This window comes from Ovis aries, chromosome 4, assembly GCF_016772045.2.
Source record: "Ovis aries strain OAR_USU_Benz2616 breed Rambouillet chromosome 4, ARS-UI_Ramb_v3.0, whole genome shotgun sequence".
NCBI classification, from domain to species: domain Eukaryota; kingdom Metazoa; phylum Chordata; class Mammalia; order Artiodactyla; family Bovidae; genus Ovis; species Ovis aries.
In genome coordinates this window covers 68,046,021-68,069,382 of record NC_056057.1, presented here as the reverse complement: position 1 = coordinate 68,069,382, position 23,362 = coordinate 68,046,021, and the positions used below count along the sequence as shown (strand labels likewise).

At 43.0% G+C, this 23,362-nt stretch overlaps 1 protein-coding gene across 1 annotated transcript in view; it reads left to right on the top strand.

Annotated features, from left to right (window-relative positions):
• Nucleotides 1-20,581: 20,581 nt before the first annotated feature.
• WIPF3 (WAS/WASL interacting protein family member 3) overlaps nucleotides 20,582-23,362 on the top strand; it is an 81,657-nt gene continuing 78,876 nt past the window's right edge. Inside the window, exon 1 of the mRNA XM_027968646.2 lies at nucleotides 20,582-20,769. The gene's annotated coding sequence lies outside the window, so the exon portion shown is untranslated. The remainder of the gene's footprint in view (nucleotides 20,770-23,362) is intronic.

Here is a 23,362-nt window from a genome sequence, read left to right as displayed (position 1 = left end):
GGTGTGGAGAAAAGGGAACACTCCTACACTGTTGGTGGGAATGTAAGTTGATGCATCCACTGTGAAAAACAGTACAGAGATACCTCAGAAAGCTAAAAATATAATTACTATATGATCCAGTAATCCCACTTCTGGGCATATATACAGAGAAAACCATATTTGAAAAGATACACGCACCCCAGTGATCACTGCCCAGCACTATGTACAACAGCCCGAACATGGAAGCAGCCTACGTGTTCACTGACAAATCAATGGATAAAGAAGATGTACATACATACAATAGAACACTACTCAGCCATAGAAAAGAATGAAGTTATGTCATCTGCAGCAACATGAACACAACCAGAGATTACTGGATTAAATGAAATAAGTCAGAAAGAGAGAGACAAATACCATATGATACCACTTATATGTGGGATCTAAACTATAACACAGTGATCCTATTTATGAAACAGAAACAGAATCATGGATATAGAGAACAGATTGGTGGTTGCCAAGAAAGAGGGAGTTGAGAGAAGGATGGGATGGGAAGCTGGGGTTGGCAGATGTAAGCTTTTATAAATAGAATGAATAAACAACAAGGTCTTACTGTATAGGACCTTGTTCAACTATATGTAATATCCTATGATAAAGCATGGGACTTCCCAGGTGCTCAGTGGTAAAGAATTCACCTGCGAAAGTAGGAGACCCAGGACATGCAGATTCAATCCCTGGGTCAGGAAGATCCCCTGGAGGAGAAAATGGCAACCTGCTCCGGTATTCTTGCCAGGAAAATCCCATGGACAGAGGAGTCTGGCAGTCTGTAGTCCATGGGACTGCAAAGAGCTGGGCACTGAGCATGCATGCACACGTGCATGATAGAACATGATGGAAAAAAGTACATACTTGTGTGTGTGTGTGTGTGTGTGTGCATGAAAGTGAAAGTGAAGTCATTCAGTCGTGTCCGACTTTTTGCGACCCCATGGACTATAGCCTACCAGGCTTCTCCATCCATGGGATTTTCTAGGCAAATGTACTGGAGTGGGTTGCCATTTCCTTCTCCAAGGGATCTTCCTGACCCAGGAATCAAACCCAGGTCTTCCACATTGCAAGCAGACGCTTTACCCTTTGAGCCACCAGGGAAGCCTAGACCCGGGTTCGTTTCCTGGGTCGGGAAGATCCCCTGGAGAAGGAAATGGCAATCCACTCCAGCACTCTTGCCTGGAAAATCCCATGGACCAAGGAGCCTGGTAGGCTACAGTCCATGGGGTCGCAAAGAGTCAGACACGACTGAGCGACTTCACTCCCTCATATACATATATACATATATATATATATATATATATATATGAATTACTTTGCTCTACAGCAGTAATTAACACAATATTGTAAATCAACTATACTTCAATTTAAAAAAAAAAAAACACAAAAATAAACAGATTTTCATCTTCTTTCTCCATTTTTCTCCCAGATAATTTGAGTGAGAAAAATCTGGCCCCTCCAACAGAATGCAATGAGTGGATGTTCTGAGCTTGAATAATTTGCTTTTTTCTCCCTCCTCTATCTTGTCTTTTGAGTTATATCAAACCTGACATTATCCAAGAGCTTTCGCATTGACTGAGTTTTAAGTGTGGTGCAATTTGTGGACAATTTCAATAATGGGTCTGATTCTTTTGTGCTGCAGTCATCAGAATCTGGCCCATTGGACAACCCTGAAGACATTGCTCTGTCAATCTTTTCTCTCCTCCGCCCTATTTATTTAAGAGAGATGAAGCGTATCCTGACTATTCACTGGGTTGCATGCTATATTTCACCCCCAGCAAATTCAAAATCCAGGAAGTCAAGCAGATTTACAAATATTCACTTGCCACTCAACCACCTAAAACTTCCTACTGGAGGGAGAGTGAGTGAGAAATAGAGATTTCAAGACTAGTTTATTTTAACTTTCTAAAGCTGCTAAGCATATATGGGGTTTGAACTATTATTTGCAAATCTACCCCTCCCCCAAAAAACTAATCATAATGTATAATTAAGATTGAAGCCTAGCAGTATCAATCCTAAATGAGCACTTGTGCTTCAGAAAGGGAAAGCAGGATCCTTGGTTTGACCAGTTAATTAGCTGTTGCTTGCCAACCTGCTTAGAATTCTCTCATTCCACTAATTCAATCACCTCATCAACACAAAGACTGGATTGTTTTGATTTTCACATATATTCTCTCATTTCTTTACCATAATTGTACGTGAGCTAGCTGTATGATTACCCTTCTTTTCTAGATGGAGAAGACAGGGTTCAAGGAGGTACTGCAAATTAAGACACAGACCAGATATTTGGCTTTGGTATTAAATTCCCCATGTGCTTATCCATTACATGAAATCAGCCAGATATGGTCTTAAAGTTGTCTTAGAATTCCTTAATGACAGATGTTTTTAAGCCTCTTTTTAAAAGTTCACACTAAAATAGCATGATGGTTAGTTTTATCCTTTAATAGGTAGAGTCCTCTGATTGTATATCTATAAACCATTAAATACTTAAAGACTAAGAGGAAGTCCTGTGGAATCTGGCTTACCCAGAGACAGAACAGTTCCCTGCAGAGAGAAGGTGATCTATCAAGAATTAATCAATGCATGAATTTCTGGACAGTTACTACAGAATACAGTTAATTTATTTTAAAACATAGTTGGGATAAGATTATATACCAATTTCAAAAATGTCAATATTAGCATATGCATAAGGAAAATAATCCGGGAAAAACATATACCAAATGTTTAATGTCTGACACAACATGACTTAAAAAGAAAATTAATGAAAAATTATATATACATAGCATACTTGTGCTACACTTAGCAGTGGAATCAAACAGACCTATTTATAAACTCCAGACCCTTCACTGTCCATGGTAGTATTTTGAGCAGGTGGCTTAACCCCACTGTATCTTCTTTTTCTCATTTGACAAATGAGGTTAATAACGTGCACATCATTGTATTGCTGTAATGATTAAATCTTCTGCTTCTGTTAGGTCCATACCATTTCTGTCCTTTATCGAGCCCATCTTTGCATGAAATGTTCCCTTGGTATCTCTAATTTTCTTGAAGAGATCTCTAGTCTTTCCCATTCTGTTATTTTCCTCTATTTCTTTGCATTGATCACTGAAGAAGGCTTTCTTATCTCTTCTTGCTATTCTTTGGAACTCTGCATTCAGATGCTTATATCTTTCCTTTTCTCCTTGGCTTTTCACTTCTCTTCTTTTCACAGCTATTTGTAAGGCCTTCCCAGACAGCCATTTTGCTTTTTTGCATTTCTTTTCCATGGGGATGGTCTTGATCCCTGTCTCCTATACAATGTCAAGAATCTCTGTCCATAGTTCATCAGGCACTCTATCAGATCTAGCCTCTTAAATCTATTTCTCACTTCCAGTGTATAATCATAAGGGATTTGATTTAGGTCATACCTGAATGGTCTAGCAGTTTTCCTTACTTTCGTCAATTTAAGTCTGAATTTGCCAATAAGGAGCTCATGATCTGAACAACAGTCAGCTCCAGGTTTTGTTTTTGCTGACAGTATAGAGCTTCTACATCTTTGGCTGCAAAGAATATAATCAATCTGATTTCGGAGTTGACCATCTGGTGATGTCCATGTGTAGAGTCTTCTCTTCTGTTGTTGGAAGAGGGTGTTTGCTATGACCAGTGCGTTCTCCTGGCAAAATTCTATTAGCCTTTGCCCTGCTTCATTCCTTATTCCAAAGCCAAATTTGCCTGTTGCCCCAGGTGTTTCTTGACGTCCTACTTTTGCATTCCAATTCCCTATAATGAAAAGGACATCTTTTTTTGGTGTTAGTTCTAAAAGGTCTTGTAGGTCTTCATAAAACCATTCAACTTCAGCTTATTCAGTGTTACTGGTTGGGGCATAGACTTGGATTACTGTGATATTGAATGGTTTGCCTTAGAAATGAACAGAGATCATGCAAAGATGGCTCAATAAAGGACAGAAATGGTATGGACCTAACAGAAGCAGAAGATATTAAGAAGAGATGGCAAGAATACACAGAAGAACTGTACAAAAAAAAGCTTCACGACAAAGATCATCACGATGGTGTGATCACTCATCTAGAGCCAGACATCTTGGAATGTGAAGTCAAGTGGGCCTTAGAAGGCAACACTACGAACAAAGCTAGTGGAGGTGATGGAATTCCAGTTGAGCCGTTTCAAATCCTGAAAGATGATGCTGTCAAAGTGCTGCACTCAGTATGCCAGCAAATTTGGAAAACTCAGCAGTGGCCACAGGACTGGAAAAGGGCAGTTTTCATTCCAATCCCAAAGAAAGGCAGTGCCAAAGAATGCTCAAACTACCGCACAATTGCACTCATCTCACACGCTAGTAAAGTAATGCTCAAAATTCTCCAAGCCAGGCTTCAGCAATACGTGAACTGTGAACTTCCAGATGTTCAAGCTGGTTTTAGAAAAGGCAGAGGAAGCAGAGATCAAATTGCCAACATCCACTGGATCATGGAAAAAGCAAGAGAGTTCCAGAAAAACATCTATTTCTGCTTTACTGACTATGCCAAAACCTTTGACTGTGTGGATCACAATAAACTGTGGAAAATTCTGAAAGAGATGGGAATACCAGACCACCTGACCTGCCTCTTGAGAAACCTATATGCAGGTCAGGAAGCAACAGTTAGAACTGGACATGGAACAACAGACTGGTTCCAAATAGGAAAAGGAGTAAGTCAAGGCTGTATACTGTCACCCTGCTTATTTAACTTATATGCAGAGTACATCATGAGAAACACTGGGCTGGAAGAAGCACAAGCTGAAATCAAGATTGCCAGGAGAAATATCAATAACCTCAGATATGCAGATGACATCACCCTTATGGCAGAAAGTGAAGAGGAACTAAAAAGCCTCTTGATGAAAGTGAAAGAGGAGAGTGAAAAAGTTGGCTTAAAGCTCAACATTCAGAAAACGAAGATCATGGCATCTGGTCCCATCACTTCATGGGAAATAGATGGGGAAACAGTGGAAACAGTGTCAGACTTTATTTTTTTAGGCTCCCAAATCACTGCAGATGGTGACTGCAGCCATGAAATTAAAAGACGCTTACTCCTTGGAAGAAAAGCTATGACCAACCTGCTGCTGCTGCTGCTGCTGCTGCTGCTGCTAAGTCGCTTCAGTTGTGTCCGATTCTGTGCGACCCCACAGATGGCAGCCCACCAGGCTCCCCCATCCCTGGGATTCTCCAGGCAAGAACACTGGAGTGGGTTGCCATTTCCTTTTCCAATGCATGAAAGTGAAAAGTAAAAGCGAAGTCGCTCAGTCGTGTCTGACTCTAGCATATTAAAAAGCAGAGACATTACTTTGCCAACCAAGATCCATCTAGTCAAGGCTATGGTTTTTCCAGTGGTCATGTATGGATGTGAGAGTTGGACTGTGAAGAAGGCTGAGCGCCAAAGAATTGATGCCTTTGAACTGTGGTGTTGGAGAAGACTCTTGAGAGTCCCTTGGATTGCAAGGAGATGCAACCATTCTAAAGGAGATCAACCCTGGGATTTCTTTGGAAGGAATGATGCTAAAGCTGAAGCTCCAGTACTTTGGCCACCTCATGCGAAGAGTTGACTCATTGGAAAAGACTCTGATGCTGGGAGGGATTGGGGGCAGGAGGAGAAGGGGACGACAGAGGATGACACGGCTGGATGGCATCACCAACTCAATGGACATGAGTCTGAGTGAACTCCGGGAGCTGGTGATGGACAGAGAGGCCTGGTGTTCTGCGATTCATGGGGTCGCAAAGAGTTGGACACGACTGAGCGACTGAACTGAACTGAACTGAACTGAATGATTAAATCAGACAATGTGCGTATATGTGTATATATATAGTATATATATTACCTAGGAAGTTGAAGACAAGAGAAACAGCGTCGGACACAGAAGAAAACTTCCCCCTAAAAGGTATAGAGATGATATCATATCCATGAAATAAGAATAACCACAGAATAAGAAAGAACTCTTGGAAATTATAAATATGAATGTCAAAACTAAAATTAAAATTTCAAGAAAGACTCCAAGAAATTTTAACTAAAACAAATAAGAGAAAACAATATGAAAATTAAAGTATCAATTAGAAGGTCTATATCAGATTAGGTTTGACTCCATCTAACAGAAAATCTAAAATAATAGTGGCTTAAATATGAGCTTCCCTGATAGCTCAATTGGTAAAGAATCTGCCCACAATGCAGGAAACCTGGGTTCAGTCCCTGGGTTGGAAAGATCCCCTGGAGAAGGGAAAGGCTACCCACTCCAGTATTCTGGCCTGGAGAATTCCATGGACTGTATAGTCCATAGGGTCGCAAAGAGTCAGACACGACTGGGCAACCTTCACTTTCACTCTCAAATGGATGTAGGCATGGTGAGGTTGGTATGGCAGCTCCAGAGAGACAACTGTCTTTTTACTCTGTGTTTTAGATCATGTGGCTTCTTATCCTCAAATTCATATCACGGTCCAAGCTAACTACTAAAGCTCTGGCCATCATATCTGCATTCCAGTATCAGGAAAGAGGAATCTAGGAAGGACAGAGAGCACTTTTTCCAGCTAAGTCAGCTCCAAGAGCCATTTTCCAAGAAATCCTATACCAATTTCCACTTATATCTCATTGGCTAGACCTTAGTAATGTGGTACCATCCAGCTACAAATGAGTTTGGAAAATGTGTTCTTTCCTCTAGGAAATTTATCACGAGCAACAAATAAGTATTTTCCTACTAAAGAAAAAGGGGAGGATGTAAATATTTAGGTACGAACTAGCAGTCTTTATCGGAGAAGGCAATGGCACCCCACTCCAGTACTCTTGCCTGGCAAATCCCATGGAAGGAGGAGCCTGGTAGGCTGCAGTCCATGGGGTCGCTAAGAGTCAGACACAGCTGAGCGACTTCACTTTTACTTTTCACTTTCATGCATTGGAGAAGGAAATGGCAACCCACTCCAGTATTCTTGCCTGGAGAATCCCAGGGACAGGGGAGCCTGGCGGGCTGCCATCTATGGGGTCGCACAGAGTCAGACACAACTGAAGCGACTTAGCAGCAGCAGCAGCAGCAGTCTTTATTGCAGGGCCCTACTTCTGACTAATAGGAAGTCTATGAAAGGTGAACAGAGAAAAAAGATAGGAAGAAATTACCGAATCAGTACGAATCGTATCTATCCACTGATGAGCTGTCAATTATCAATCATGACAATTGACGCATTGGAAAAGACCCTGATGCTGGGGAACATTGAAGGCAAAAGGAGAAAAGGCCACAGCAGAGGATGTGATGGTTGGATGGCATTACTGACACAATGGACAGAATTTGAACAAACTCTAGGAGAGAATGGAGGACAGGAAGCCTGGTGTGCTGCTGCAAAGAGTCAGACAATGATTCAGTAACTGAACAACAAATGAAGGATGAATCGAGAAAAAGGATAGGAAGAATCGGTACAAAGAAATCATATCGATCCACTGATGGACTGTCAATTATCAATCATAATGACTGAGAAAGGATCCCTCCAAAGCCCACCTTAAAAGGTTTCAGATTACCCAATATAAAGAGAAGATCTGAAGGAATTCCCTAGCTGTCTGGTTGCTAGGACTCTGGGCTTCTACTGCAGGGGACCCAGGTTTGATTGCTGGTCAGGGAACTAAGATCCCCAAAGGGCAGCATGGCCAAAAAAAGAAGACTTGAGGCAAGTTCCCAAAGAAGAACCAGGGCTACGAACAGCAATGAATTCGCCTATGGCACCATTGTTAGCTGGAAGACAGGGACTCGGTACCATCAACATTTAAAGAACACATCCTAGAGATCCATACCTGGGAAAACTAACAACTAAGTATGTAAAGTCTCAACTACTGAAGAATGCGCTAGGAAGAAAGAAGGAAGAAAATGTGGATCCCAGGAAACAGGAGATCCAGTATGGGAGGAAGGGTGAGAGATTTCCCAAGATGGCAGTTGCTTAGCAGGCCCAGGAAGCAACCAGCCCAGTTTGGAGTAGGAGGATGGAATGCATAGATTATCTGAAATTTGTACTGAGAAACTACAGAAGGGAATATGATTAACAATAAATTAATAAATGAATTAAAATATAAGCAATGCAAAAGCTAAATCCTCATCTAGCTTGACAGAAGTTAGAAGAAAATGTCTGGAACAATAAATCTAGCAATGGTATTTTATGTATATTATTTAAAATATGGAAGTAGATAGCAAAAGAAAAAGCTAAAATATTTGAGAGTGGTTGCTTCTGCAGAAGAGGAAAGTGGCAGTTGGAGTAAGGGAATTCCATTTTTTCATATAAGCTTTTTAGCACTATTTCTAAACTTGTCCACATCATCACTTTGATTTAAAAAATTGATTTTTAAAATATGAAAACAAATAACATGTTGTTGTCCTTTCACCGAATTATCCAAACTACGTTAGTCATGTCCCACATTGAAATTATTGAGAGATAAATGAATAAATGAAATAAACTAACAGATTAATCTGGATTAATTTTATCCATATTAGGAACTCAATACTGCTATCAACTGATTTTGTGGCTTCCAGAAATCAAAGTTTCTATTTTCAAAGACTATCTCAATCTCAGCACCAACAAGAAATGTCATTTTAACTCCGGAAGGTGGACACCAGAGAGAACACACACACACAGACACACACACACAGGACATTGCTGTCCCTGTTTTACTGATTCAGTTTGAAGGCTTTAGAACAAAAGTTTCACTGGAATGGTTTATGAAGTACTGAACTATTAAATTCCTGAGTCCTTAGAAACCCAGCTTAACTGTTCATGAAAAAAAAAAAAAGCATCCAAAAGCCATTAATGAGATAAATTATGAAGGGAAAGAATCTGTCAAACTGAATCAGAGGAGACAATTAGCAGAACATCTCTCCAAAGATAAGCAGTATTTGAAAACTCACTGTGCAAGTTCGTCACTGAGAAATCCAACTACAGATGTGTTTTCCTGGGCTGATAAAAACAGTGGAGTGTGTATGTACTGTGTTATTTCACGCGTGCCAAAATACCCATACTTCCCTTTAAGTTCTTTCTCTCTGAAAGAGTTGCTTGAGGAACCCCAGAAAGTTTTTCCTCTCTTTGTGGATAACAACCGGACAACAGTTAAAGGGTGTTTCAAGTATGTGTGTGACATGCCTGCTTGCTTAGTCGCTTCAGTCATGGCTGACTCTCTGTGATCCCATGGACGGTAGCCCGCCAGCCTCCTCTGTCCATGGGATTCTCCAGGCAAGAATACTGGAGTGGGTTTCCATTTCCTTCTCTGGGGGATCTTCCCCACCCAGGGATCGAACCCGCAATTTTTATGTCTCCTGCATTGGCAGGCAGGTTCTTTACCACTAGCAACACCTGGGAAGCCCCCTGTGTGTGACGGAGGTGAGCAAAATAAGAGCCACATCAACTCTTTCTCCTTCATTTCACTGGCTAAGCCAGAGTTCTGCGATGACTCCCAAGAAGGAGAAAGAATGAGTGGGCTTACCTTCTGCCGGACCTGAGCTCCATCCTTCTCTTCTCTGCTCAGCTGTGACTTGACACCTAGTGAAATGTCTCTTCACTGCACAGGTGCATACTCTCCACACACGAGCGGCTGCTAATTCTCAGTCTTCTTCCAAACAGAAGCTAGACTTTGAGACTCAGTTGCCCTTAAGAGTAATGTCACTCACAGGCTGACTTTTAAAATAAGGAGTGAATTACAGCCAAGTTTCAGTTGCCTGGGTCCCTCCATTTTACTAACGGAGTATGTAATGACAAGGAAATTTGCCCATGACGTAGTGTTAAGTGAAAAAAGCAGAACATGGTTGTATACATACGTTATGTATATGGACGGGTGTGTGTGTGTTTCAGGAAAGTGCCTTAAAACATCATCTGTGCTTATTTGTGTTGTAGAATAATTATAGGTTATTTGCAAATTTTCTTCTTTGTAATTTTCTGTGTTTTCTGAATTCTCTCTACAGGGAACCAAGAAAATATATTATTTTATCATTAAAAGCAAAATTTAAAAAAATTCAAATAGAACTTTTTTTTTCCTAATTAAAGAAAAAGAAGTATATCTCCTGCCTGCCTGAGAGAGAGGGAGGAAGGGGAGGACACTAATGGTCTTTGCCCACATGTGTGACATCCTAGTGAGCTCTGATCTCAGAGCCTATGTAGGGCGGTGGCTAGAGCAGAGGTCACAGGGTGGAACCCATCTTTCTTGTGAGGATGAGCGAACTGACACTTAGACACAGTAAAGCATTTAGAATGGTGCTTGTTTAACCAATGTTAGCTATTTTTTTCCCTCAGAGAATTTGGCTTCCCTGTCACCCCTCCAGTTCCTCTTCTCAAGATGATGAACAATTATTTATTACCCTGAAGGAATTTCCAGCCTATCTTCCACCTGTTCACATCTTCTGTGTTATAATGTGAATTTTGGGTACATGGAGTTACACCCTGAAACTCCTATTCCTATGCATTTTTTTTTCCTGAGCTGTATCACATGGCTTTTGGTATCATAATTGGGCTTCCCTGCTGGGGTTTTATTCCTCAGCAGACTTTTCCAGCAGCATTCCTCCCCCATCTTCACTAAGTGCTTTCTTATTATTCGCTTGAATAGCCAAGAAGGATAAACTCTTTCAGCTGATTTAAGATATACTTTGATTCATGATCACTTCTTTCCAAGTGATTCCAGGACTCAGTCTTTTTATTCTTATTAAGCTATGGCGACTTGGTAGGCAATGCTATTAGACAAGTATGCGATTATTTTTTTCTATACAAGTCAGTATCTTCCTTCAACCTTATGTTGTCTCTGATTAAGAAATACCAGCACTGGGAGGAAAAAAAGAAATACCAGTCTTTTCGATGACAGAGAAACAGAGCTAATCTTATATTTGAACTTGTTATCCTAAGATGTGAAAAGAGGAAGACTAAGGTTTCTCTTTTTAAGAATTAACTAAGGAAGGCTGGATTGTGTCACCTGCTTGACTGACCTTTCAGACAAAGAAGCTGTCACTCTCCTATGTTGCCATTAAGTAGCAATTTAACACCATGTCACATACCAGCCCTTGCTATCATCTTAACATGCAGAACCCCAGGACTTTCAAGAACAAACGACTCTTGCTCACACTTGTCTCTGTTTTGGCAGTACAAACACAGCCTACCCAAAATGGCAGAAATTGTTAAAGTGCATTTATTTAACCTTGGGCTACCTTTTTTCTTTTTAACACTTGAAATGTATGTGGCTCTTGTTCAAAAGTTTGCACCATTTGAAACAGAATAACAAAGCCATAAAGTTGAGGTCTGACCCAAGAATTGTTCAGAACTGTCTTTCTTATTCTATCATTTTGTTCCAAACTGCCTCACAGTTTCACACCATGGCAGGTTTAGCCAGAGTTCTTTATCACCAAAAAAAAAGAAAGAAAACATCGACTTTAGCAGACTTGTCACTTCTAAGTTGTTGCCCTTTGGTTACAGAATTTTTCCTGGACAGATTAAAAAAAAGAGGGCTAGATTTTTCTGTTAATTAATTACTCAATTAAACATTTACTGAGTACTGACTTGTTATATGACACCTAATGTGCTGGGTGTTGATGGCCTTGGGACAATGACACCACTTCTGCCCTTGAGGGTATTGGCAAATAAATCAATAGCTACGACAACATTCTCCAAGTGCTACTGTTCAAGTAGAGGAAGAGAGCGTTAAATACTCAGAAGAGGGGCCCCTGGTTTACCCAGAGGATTCAGAAAGCTTCCCTAGAGTAAGGGAGCACTGACGTGAAGGATAGGAGGAGTTCTCCAGGTAACAAGGAGGAAAAACGTATTCCAAGACAAGAAAATGGCTTGGGGGAGGGCAGAGTCAGGAAAGCAAAGGGTGAATCCGAGGGTTTCCAAGTCCTTTGGGACAGCTGGCACACTGTGTAATATGGAGAGGGAAGCTGAGAAATGGGAGATGATGTGGGAGGGGTAAATTTTGTAGCATTTCCTATGTAATACTAAGTTATTTAGGCTCTATCTCCAAAGCAAACAAGAACAATTGAAGGATTTTAGGCAGGCAAATTAGATAATTAAATTTTCACTTTCTGAAGATCTCTGTGGATACAGAGGAGAAACAGTTGGGAGGATCTGGGAGAACACTGGAGCCAGAGACAGCAGTTTGGAGATGATGGCAGTGGGCCAGCTCTGAACTCGAGCGGCGATAGAAGGGAATGACCAGGTAAAGAAGGTGTCAGGAAAGCAGAATGGGCATGGTTTTGTGATGGATCAGGTGGTGGTGGTTAGGGAGAAAGGAAGAATGACCCAGGTTTCTGGCCTCAAAGAACCGGTGAGTGTTACTGCCATTAACAGAAGTAATTCCGTGGACTTCCCTGGTGGTCTAGTGGTTAAGACTCTGCTTCCCCTGCAGGGGACATGAGTTCAGTCCCTGGTCAGGGAAGTTCTGCATGCTGTGCAATGCAGACAGAAGAAGAAGTAATTGCAGAAGAGGATAAAATCTAGTTTAAAAGGCTTCCAGTATGGCATGATGGCTTTTACCGTGAATCAGGCAGTGGCATAAGGCACAACTAAGCTGGAATAGGAATGAGCCATTCCTCTAGTCATGCATTCGGGGGACGTGTTCCACACCAGGCACTGTGTGGGGCAGTGACCTGAGAATCCGGTGGCCTAGGATTGGTTTCCGTTCACAACTATACTCCTTACCAGCCCTGAGACTTTCATAAGCCCATTAACTTCTGAGCTTCCATTTATCACCTAAAATATGGTGACCAAACTCTCAGCTTGTTAGGCTGATCATTATAATAACACTGAGGAAAGTCCTTGGTAAATTGTAATTGCAATAACCCAGATGCTAATTTCAACAACGAAGTTGGAAACAGAGTTTTCCTTTAGGGTAATGGGCCATATTGGCTACGAAAGAGCGAAGAAAAGCCAGATGAAGGAAACTCATCTTCACAGAAGCGTGACACACCTGGACAGGAGTGAGGAGCGGATGCACAAGGCCTCCGAGCCCTCTCTTCCTTTACCGCACTGTCTGTCCTTTCTACCAAAGTGCAAAAGAGATACAGAGAAATAATTTGAAATAGCATAAGGAAGTTTCAAAGATGAGAACGGTTATCAGTAACATTTCTCATTTTAAATAATTATCTTTTAGTTGGTATTTCCAGTGACTGCAGATTAATTTAAAATTCAGTACAGTGAAACAGGTCAAGTTCTTCAGCTTTCTGTGGTCCTAGGAGTACAACAAAATGCTTTTATGAATTTCATGGGACTCACCACTTGGTATTAGATAACAACTCTGAGACATGGCAGAAACTACTGGCTGCTTTCGTAAATGAAAGAATTAAGATTTTGAAGATCTAATAAGCTATTGAACTAGTGAACACCACACAGCTAGTTGATAATAGCTTGAATCCACATCTTTTGTCTCCAAGATCAAAGTTTTTTAATACTGCTTTATATTATTTACTTAGAAGAATGAAAGGTTTTGAAAACTTTGTGAAATTATTGTACAGCAAATCCTTTCTCAGTTTCTTAAAGACTGGATCTACAAAGGTATTTCAGAAAAATCCATCTTCCATTTTCAACTCCCACGCTTTCCTAAATCTTGAAACCTTTTTCTCTGTTGGGTCTTTTCTCTTAACCTACAATATGATAGAGTCTCTACTCTCCCTGAATTCTTTCTTCTCTTCAGTATTTAATTATTTCTCTCTCTCCTCTTCTTGGTCAAAGTTTTTGAAAAAACAGTGTACACTCAAGGGAGTGTATGGTCCACACTCCCTCAGCCACTTCTTATCCTTCTACCCACTAACTCAGGCTCTGCTTGTCCTGCTGCGCCGAAATTGTAATTGCTAGGGTAACTGAGGCTCTCCCATCGTCACACTTCTTGGCCCTTGTGTGGGACCTCTGTGCAGCACGACACTCTCAGCCATGTCTTGGCTCTCCTTGATTTCGGCACCCCCTTCTCTCCAGGCTCTTTCCTCTCTCTTTCCCTTCTCTCCCTCCACCTCCTCTTTCTCTGCCTGTTTAGTAAAACCCTGTGTTCACCATGGGTCTCTACCTTCCTCTCTTCTTACTCCAGAAGCAAAGAAGGTAGACTTCAACCTTTTGGTGTTTGCAGCACATTCTGGAAGAACAGTGGAATCTGGGGAGGCAGCATGAAGGGATTCAACTGCAGCCACAGGTAGTGAACTGTTTTCCCTTGGTCACTCTTTGGAACAGTGTTGCTGTTTAAATAGAACTGTGCTCTCTTTCATGTGCTGTGCTCATGAAGTCCTTTCTCAGCCACCTAGGCACCTGCAGGAGTCAGCCTCAGCCTGATGTTAAGCAATGGAATGTGATGCCTTTCAACTCTTACTCTCACCAAGGTGGAGCCTCCTGCCTGTGCAGAAACTTGCACGGAAGACTCTTGGCTGAATTCTACCCGACAGGTAGCCCCTCTCTCCGCCAAACAGGGCTTGTGATGCATGGGGTGGTGAAGCAGGCTTTACAGAGATGGGAACCACTGCTCGAGACCTTCACACTCTCTAAAGTTGTATCTTATCATTATCATCATTATTATTGTGGTAAAATATACATAGCATAAAATTTACTCTTTTAACCATGTTAAAGTATAGCATTCCATGGCATTAAGGGCATTAAGTACATTAAATACATTCATAATTGTACAATCATTACAACTATTTGGTTCCAGAACATTTTTATCCCCTAGATGGAAACCCTGGTCACACTAAGCAGTTATACCCTGTTCACCCCTCTCATCAAACTCTGGAAACCACTAACCTGCTTTCTGTCTCCATGGATTTGCCTATTCTGGATATTTCACATAAATGGAATTAAACAGTATGTGGTCTTTTGTATCTGCTTTTTTCACTTAGCCTAATATTTTCAAGGCTCATTTATATTGTAGTATCTATCAGTATTTCATTTCTTTTCACTGTCAAATAATATTCCATTATATGGATATATGGTCTTTTGTTTACCTATTCATCTGTTGATGGACATTTGGGTTGTTTACACCCTTTGGCTATTGTGGATCGTGCTGCTATGAACATTCAGGTACAAGTTTTATTTGAACTCCTGTGTTCCACTCTTTTCAGTATATGCCTAGAACTGGAATTTCTTGATCCTATGGTAATTCCATGTTGAACTTTTTGAGGAAACATCAAACTGTTTTCCACAGGACCTGCACCATTTTACATTCCTCCCACCAATGTATGAGGGTTCCAACTTCTCCATATCTTGCTGTTTTACTTTTTCACAAATTATGGTATCAGGTGTGAAGTAGTTTTTCATTGTGGTTCAAAGGTTTTATCTTTAAATGTTTATGATTCTTAAAACTATACTCTTAATTATTTACCCAAAAGAAATAAAAACATTTATCTACAAAAGACTTATAAACATTCAAAGCCAACTTATTTGTAACATTCTAAAACTAAAATTGACCCAAATGTCCACCAACAGGTGAATGGATAAACAAATACTGGCATATCCATAGTACAGTGAAATACTAACCAGCAATAAATAGGAACAAAACACACACAGATGAAGGTCAAATATATTATGCTGAGCAAAGAAAAAAGTCAGACACAAAAGAATACATCATGTATGTTCAATATACAAAGCTCTAAAAAAGAAAGACAAAACTAATCAATATTAATAGTTCTGTGGTTTCCTGGGACTGGGGGTAGGGACTGGCTGCAAAGGGGGCCTAAGGGAACTTTTTTGGGTATTTGAAATAGTCTATATGTTGATAAGGGTAGTGGTTACATCAGGGTACATATTTGTTGGCTTTTAAAATGAGTGTATTTTAGCATATATAAATTACTTCTTAATAAAGTTGATATTAAAAGTTTTAAAATATATATAGACTCTCAAATACACAGTTCAAGACTCCAACCCTCATTGGTGTATTTCTTTCATAACTCAACAAATACATGCCTACTATGTTCTAGTCTCAGTGCTGTGAAATAAGGATACGGTGGGAACTGAGATAGTTTCTGAGATCACAGATACCATGGTCTGGTCTGGGAGACTGATGTTAATCACTGAATCAATAATGGCATCATTATATCTGCATAAATGATGCAACAGAGAGTTACATGGGATTATGAGTTCTTACTGTGGAATTTGACCTTGTCAAGTTCCAGGTAGGTGATGGCTGAGTTTAGATGAGATCTGAAAAATGAAGAGAAGTTCATTTGGGGAATGTTTTCTTCAAAGATGGAAAAGCATGTGCAAAGGGCTTGTGACAATAAAGAACTTTACCGGTTCAAGGATCTGAAAGCAGGCTAACATGACTGGAGTAAAAAGATGGAGGGAGAGGGCTGAGCAAATTGTGTTGGAGAGTGTGAGTGCCTTCAGATAAAGCTCAGGATCTCTGTTATCATCAGTGCTGTGCTTACGTGCTCAGTTATCATCAGAGCAAAGCAAAATCACTAAATTACAGATAGCAGGAAGATCAGCTTCGAGTTTCAAGACCGTCTCTGGCCACTATGAAGGCTGGTTTGGCAGAGAGAAGCAAGATGTTGAAGAACGACCAGCTACTGTGGAGGTCCTAGAGAGAGACAGTAGGCTCTGATATCAGGTGGTATTGGTGCAGAAGGGTAGAACCAGATGGGGCCAAGAGCTGAGAGTCAGCAAGGGGATGTACTACAAAGGAAAGCAAGCTAAGGAGTTGCCAGGTGGTTGGGCTGGATGGATGGGGAGATGGGCAAAACCAAGACTGTGTCAAGTTTAAAATGCATTCAATTTCAGACATGGGGTATTTGAGGCTCCTGGACCACCAAGCTCTTTCAGACTTTCTCTTTCCTGAAATGGTTTCCTTTCCCTGGTTTCTGATGGGACACTCCAGTTCATTCGTGGAAGCCCAGCTCAGCTGTTATTATCTCCCTTTCCCTCCCATCAGGCAGTATTCATCATTTCTTCTGTATTACCTCTATCCAAGGAACTATTAAAGTCAATTTACAAGCTTATATCCTCTACTAAGCCGTTAGCTTATTTAACTTATATGCAGAGTACATCATGAGAAATGCTGGGCTGGAAGAAGCACAAGCTGGAATCAAGATTGCCAGGAGAAGTATGAAGAACCTCAGATATGCAGATGACACCACCCTTATGGCAGAAAGTAAAGAGGAACTAAAAAGCCTCTTGATGAAAGTGAAAGAGGAGAGTGAAAAGGTTGGCTTAAAGCTCAACATTCAGAAAACAAAGATCATGGCATCCGGTCCCATCACTTCATGGGAAATAGATGGGGAAACAGTGGAAACAGTGTCAGACTTTTTTTTTTTGAGCTCCAAAATCACTGCTGATGGTCACTGCAGCCATGAAATTAAAAGACGCTTACTCCTTGGAAGGAAAGTTATGACCAACCTAGAGAGCATATTCAAAAGCAGAGACATTACTTTGCCTACCAAGGTCTGTCTAGTTACGGCTATGGTTTTTCCTGTGGTCATGTATGAATGTTAAAGTTGGACTGTGAAGAAAGCTGAGCACCGAACAATTGATGCTTTTGAACTGTGGTGTTGGAGAAGACTCTTGAGAGTCCCTTGGACTGCAAGGAGATCCAACCAGTCCATTCTGAAGGAGATCAACCCTGGGTGTTCTTTGTTTTTTGTTTGTTTGTTTGTTTTTTCTGGGTGTTCTTTGGAAGGAATGATGCTAAAGCTGAAACTCTAGTACTTTGGCCACCTCATGTGAAGAGTTGACTCATTGGAAAAGACTCTGGTGCTGGGAGGGATTGGGGACAGGAGGCAAAGGGGACGACCGAGGATGAGATGGCTGGATGGCATCACCGACTCAGTGGACAAGCATTTGAGTGAACTCTGGGAGTTGGTGATGGACAGGGAGATCCTGGCGTGCTGCGATTCATGGGGTCGCAAAGAGTCGGACACGACTGAGCGACTGAACTGACTGACTGACTGAACTGAAGCTGTTAGCTCCCTGGAGGAAGAGCTGTGAATCCAGTTTAGCATTTCCAGAAACAGTACATTATCACCATCTAATAGCTGCCGTATAAATACTTGACGAAATGATGTGGATACAGGTACAAAACATTCATGATTTCTATAATGCTGTTCTCCTAAAGAGCTCAGTAAGTCATGGCAGATGCAAACATAAGTTTACAAGTAGAAGGTGTGAAAGGTGAGTTATTGCAGGCATTCGGTGAGCAGGAGAAGAGGTGTCTGTCCTTTTCCAGGCCATAGTATCAGTCAGAAATACGTTTGGCCGCAAGGAAAAGAAAACTTAGTCTCAGGGACCATTTTTCTCACATAATAAAATGCTCAGAGAAGGGCTGTTGCTGGATTTCATTTGAATGCCCAGCAGTATCATACACACTGACCCTATTTTTCACTCTGTCATCCTGGGACATCCTGATTATATTGGCTTTTTTGGCCTCATGTTCATTCTCTTGATTACAACATGCCCATGTTGTATTCTAGTTGCAGCATTACTAGCCATCTCATTTTGGCATCGGGAACATGGGGGACAGAAGGTCAGAGTCAGCAAAAGATTTCTCAACGACCCCCAGTCAACACCTTCCTTCATTTGCCAGAACTCGGTCAATGACTTCCTTAGCTGCAAGAAAGACTGGAAAATCAGGAATGGGACTGTCCCAGTAGTCTTAGACCACAATCATAATCCTCAGTAATGTTAATTTCTGGAAGGGGAGAGTGGTTTGGCTACTGGGCAGGTGACTCACTGCAAAGACATTTCATTTTTTACAGATTTATGGTTTGGCATCCTTGCATTATCAGATAATGCTTAGCAATTCTTTTGCTATAACGTTATTTTAAAGTAAGCTGTGTGCTTTTTCAGATATAATGCTATTGCATACTTAATAAAGTATAGTATAAACATAATTTTTATATGTTGGAAACCAAAAGTTCACGTGATTCATTTTATTGCAATACTGGCTTTACTGCAGTGTTCATGAACTGAACTTGCAATATCTCTGAGGTATACCTGCTTCATCCACCTGGCATAGCTAGTGCTCTCCTGTAGTTATGTGCTGTAGTTATGACTGTAGTTATGGTGGAACCAGGGGGGAATGAATCTTTCCCTAATGTCCATTAAAACAAGACACCAATGGCACAGTCACTTTACATGGATGGGAAACATTGGGTACCTGAAGCTTTCAGCCCAAATGTCCCCACTTTCCAAATATTTTCCTCACTCACAATTTCCCCACCCTTTCCAATAATTTTCCAATAATTATTTGATCCAAGCCATACCTACCCTTTAAGATAACAGCCTTTGAATTTGACTAGCTACCACTTGGACCACTCAGCAGAAGACCTCGTAGGAATTCTGGGCTCATGGACATGTCTTCTTGCCCATTTATTATGGTTCTAAAGCAGGAAAGATAGGAGTCACACAAGACAAACAGGTGGGAAGCAAGTACCTATTGGCTTCCACTTCCTACATCTTCTTCACCTAAATCAAACACAGGGAAGTTGTTCTTGACAACACAGGGAAGGCATGAGAAGTGAATTATTTATCCTTGCTCTAAATATAAGCCTACACATTGTCAGCCTGTAAACACTAGTAATTAAGAAACTAGTTAGCGACTGCTTGGGGAACATACTTTGACAGCAGCTGCTACAGAATCTGAACCTGTAGACAAGCTGCCATCCCTGTGTGAGATCCTCCTCCCTCCCAGCATTAACTGTTGTCTCACCTGTGTTCCCATGCACCTGATCCAAGTGTTGACACAGCGCTGAGTACAAGGTCTCTCCTCCACTCCAGACTAGTAGCTCCTTTCTGTCTCCTTCAGCAGCACATTCAAGGACCCGGCAGAGTGCCTGGTTCATAGATGTTCAGAGGCAGCGCAGTGAATGGTCCATGAGTCTCTTAGTTCCTCCACTAGCAGAAAAGCACAAGACGTGGGAGACTTTAAGCGCTCACCAACCAATCAAGCATACCGCCTCAGACACAAACCTTCTGTGTCTTCCCAGGGGCCTGAAGTCAAGTGTGACAAGGGTTTTACTTGTCATCCCAAGTTCTTTTGGCTCCTCAAACATTTCAGTTTGCAAACACAGTCGGCTCCACTTGGGTCAATCCACCTCCCCAGGTCACTCCAGCCGGCCACTTCATGCTCATCCTTCAATTCTCTTAGCCATCGGCATCTCGAGGAGACGTCCCCTAACCCCCCAAGTCTGGATCAGGGACCCCTCTGAGACCACTTCCTCTCGGTTCTGCAGTATATCTCTGTCCATTAGTTGCTTCCCTTTCTAGACCGTGAACTCCGGGAACAAGATGATCTTGTTCTCTCTTTTGTCCCCACTGCTTATGACGCCGCCTGGACCACAGGAGAGGTTCAAAATATTTTGGAATAAACTGATAAAGGAGTGGAATGTCCGCGGTCTGGCGGTACTGGGCCGGGTGTCGCTCGTATCTGGGGAACTCCAGCCTTGGGGCCCACTCTCTCCCCAGCTTAGACTTGGAACTCCTACAGGGAGAGGCGCGCCGGGTGGCTGGGACCCGCCTCCCGGGTTCCAGAGCGACCCCGCCTGCCCGGGCCGCGTCCCTGCGCGCTGGGCGGCGGCGACTTCAGGGCAGGAGCCGGCGGAGCAGGTGGGGGCGGCGGCCCCGCCTCCGCGTCCCGGCAGCCCCAGAGCTGGCGGCCGGGAGGGAGCGACGCGCACCGAGCTCAGCACCCGGTGCAGCGCGGCCGCAGCGGCGCCGCCTGAAGCACGGGTGCTGCGGGACCGAGCCCGGAGCCTAGAGGCGGCGGCGGCGGCGGGGAAGCCGGCCAGAGACGAGTCCTGTCCTGTCCTCCGCACGGCTGGCGGCAGGTAGCGGCTCCGCGCGCGTGCCCGGGTCGGCGCCGGAGGGAGAGGGGATACGCTGTCGCGGCGGGCGCTCGGGCCCGTCCCGGGGCGGAGTGAACCCCCGGCGGGGCCAGGGGTGCTGCGCGCATGCTCGTGTCCGGGGCTCCCCGCCCGCGGCGCGGCGCTGCCCCGGAGCCCCTCGCTCGCTGCCCGCCGCCCGGTGACTCCCGGGCCGGGCTGTAACGGGACCGCGGAGGGAAGGAGGTCACCCCGGGGTTGCCTGGTTGTCTTCCCCCGACCCGACTCTCCAGGGAGCGGCCCCAGGCGCCAAGGCCGCCCCGGCCTGGTCGCCAAGCTCTCCTTCCTCCCTTCCCCGCTTCACCCCCGGAACAAAAGGCTGGGGTCTCGCTGGGGAAGGGGCTATGGCGGGATGAGCCGGGATGAGTAAAGAGTAACTAGGAAATTGCCGAACTGAAGGTGGCTTGGGGATATATTGATAGAAGCCCCGGATGAGGAAGCCAATCTCGGAGATGGGAAGTGACTCGCGCAAGGTCACTCAGCTCGTGGTGACTTCTTTAGTCTCCAGACTCCCTTCCCAGTGCTCATCTCCAAGCCCCTGAAGTCAGTAGTGTGTGCTGCAGCGATTTAGGTTTGTCCACACATGGGTTTTAAACTCTCCTTTGGAGGAACCAGGGAGAAGGTGGCAGAGTCTATTGCACCCTCCCTCAATACACACCGGAGGCGAGAAGGAGCGGGGATGGGGGAGCAGGGCTGGAGAAGAGGCCACTCCGGATCTCCGGGTGGGGGGTGGCGCACGGGGAGCCCAGCCCTGTCCCCATGGGCAGCGGGCACAGGCTCTCAGGAACAGAGCCTTCTGAGCATGGCTTGCCAGCCGCGTGGGTGTGCCTGAGACGGGAGCGGGGGCCGAGTGGGGCCCCAGTGGACTCTGCTCCCTGGAAAGAAGTTCTGTAGGGAGAGGCTGGGGGAGCCGTCCTGACGCTTTGGGATTCGCGGATAGCATCCGTATCCCCGAAGCTCGAAGCTCGGAGTGCTTTGTGATGGGCTCTATTTGGAAAGAAAGTTACTCTGTAGCGGGAAGATGGGCTATCACTTGCCTCTTCGAGCTTGGGGGTCACTGGCTGCAAAATGAGGGCTTTGTTGTGCATGATCTGTATGACTTAGAAAGTTTGTGCCTCTCGCCTCCTTTCCAGAATCTTTTATCTCGTTAGAGGGAAGATTGGTCGTACATTTGTTGTAGTCAGCAATAGTCATTATCGCAGGGACTCCAGCCTTCCCTGAAAAAAAAAACTTTTTTTTTTTTAACTTTAGCAAAGCTATCCATGGGGATGAAGCATAAATGAGGGGCGGCCTTTGGGCCTGATAATGGGGATGGAGGCTTCAGAGGTGCTGGAAATGCTCCCCACCTTGACCTAAGTAGTGATAACAGAGGGGCACACATTTAGATATTTGTAAAATTATTTCTGTGAGATTTATGCACTTGACTTATGAAAAGTGAAAACCACTCAGTCATGCTGGACTCTGCGACCCCATAGACTGCAGTCCGCCAAGCTCCTCTGTCCGTGGAATTCTCCAAGCAAGAATACTGGAGTGGGCTGCCATGCCCTTCTTCAGGGGATCTTCCCAAGCCAGGGATTGAACCTGGGTCTCCTACATTGCAAGCAGATTCTTTACCATCTGAGCCACCAGGGAAGCTCTTGACTTATGCACTTATGTTTTACCTCAATAAAAAATAAATAAGAATTTAATGCTAAAAATCCACTACTGTGGTAGCACACAGACTGGTGTAGTTTTCCAGCTAATGCATTTTAGAGATACATTTAAAAACCACAACTAAATCAGAAAAATTAATGAATAATAATAATAATAAAAGGGACAGGGAGCAAAGAAAGTTTAGCCATGAGGGGAAATGAAATACAGACTGCAGAGTGCCTTACCAAATGCCTTTACATGAACGACCTCAAATGACTCAGTTCTCTAAGGGCAATATTGTTATTGTGCCTTTTTAATGGAACAGAAGATAAAAGGTCACAGAGGTTAAATACCTTACTCAGGGGAGTGGAGGGTCGAGAACCTGGGTACACAGATCTCGAATTCTATACATGCAACCACAGATAGGCAATTTTCAGCCACTTGAATCAGGGCAGAGCTATCAGGGTGACAGAGACTTGAAGGCTGGCTTCCCACCGTGCCCTCTTTTGGTTCCTTTCCAGAAGTTGCTGTTGTTTTCATATAATTGTGAGTGTGAGATCATGTCACCAACTGAAGCTAGCCAGCAGCAGACGGGATGGAGGAAGTGTGTGTGTATCTAAGAACATGCAGTTTTAGGAACAGGAGAAGCCAGCTGGGCTAGCCTGGCAACACTGTTTTCAGGATTTATTGTTCAGAAATCATAAAGTACAGGTTGTGATTTTGAAAGTCAGTTAAATACACATAAAGAATAAACAATACAACCTAGAAAAGATCTGAAAACCAAAACATAATTCACTCTAGAAAAGAACATGTAGGATTTTCACTAGGGAAGAACAGTCAACTTCCTTACAGTCTAGAATTTATAAATATATGTTTGTTAATGCTTAAGTTTTTTTCAAAAAAAAAA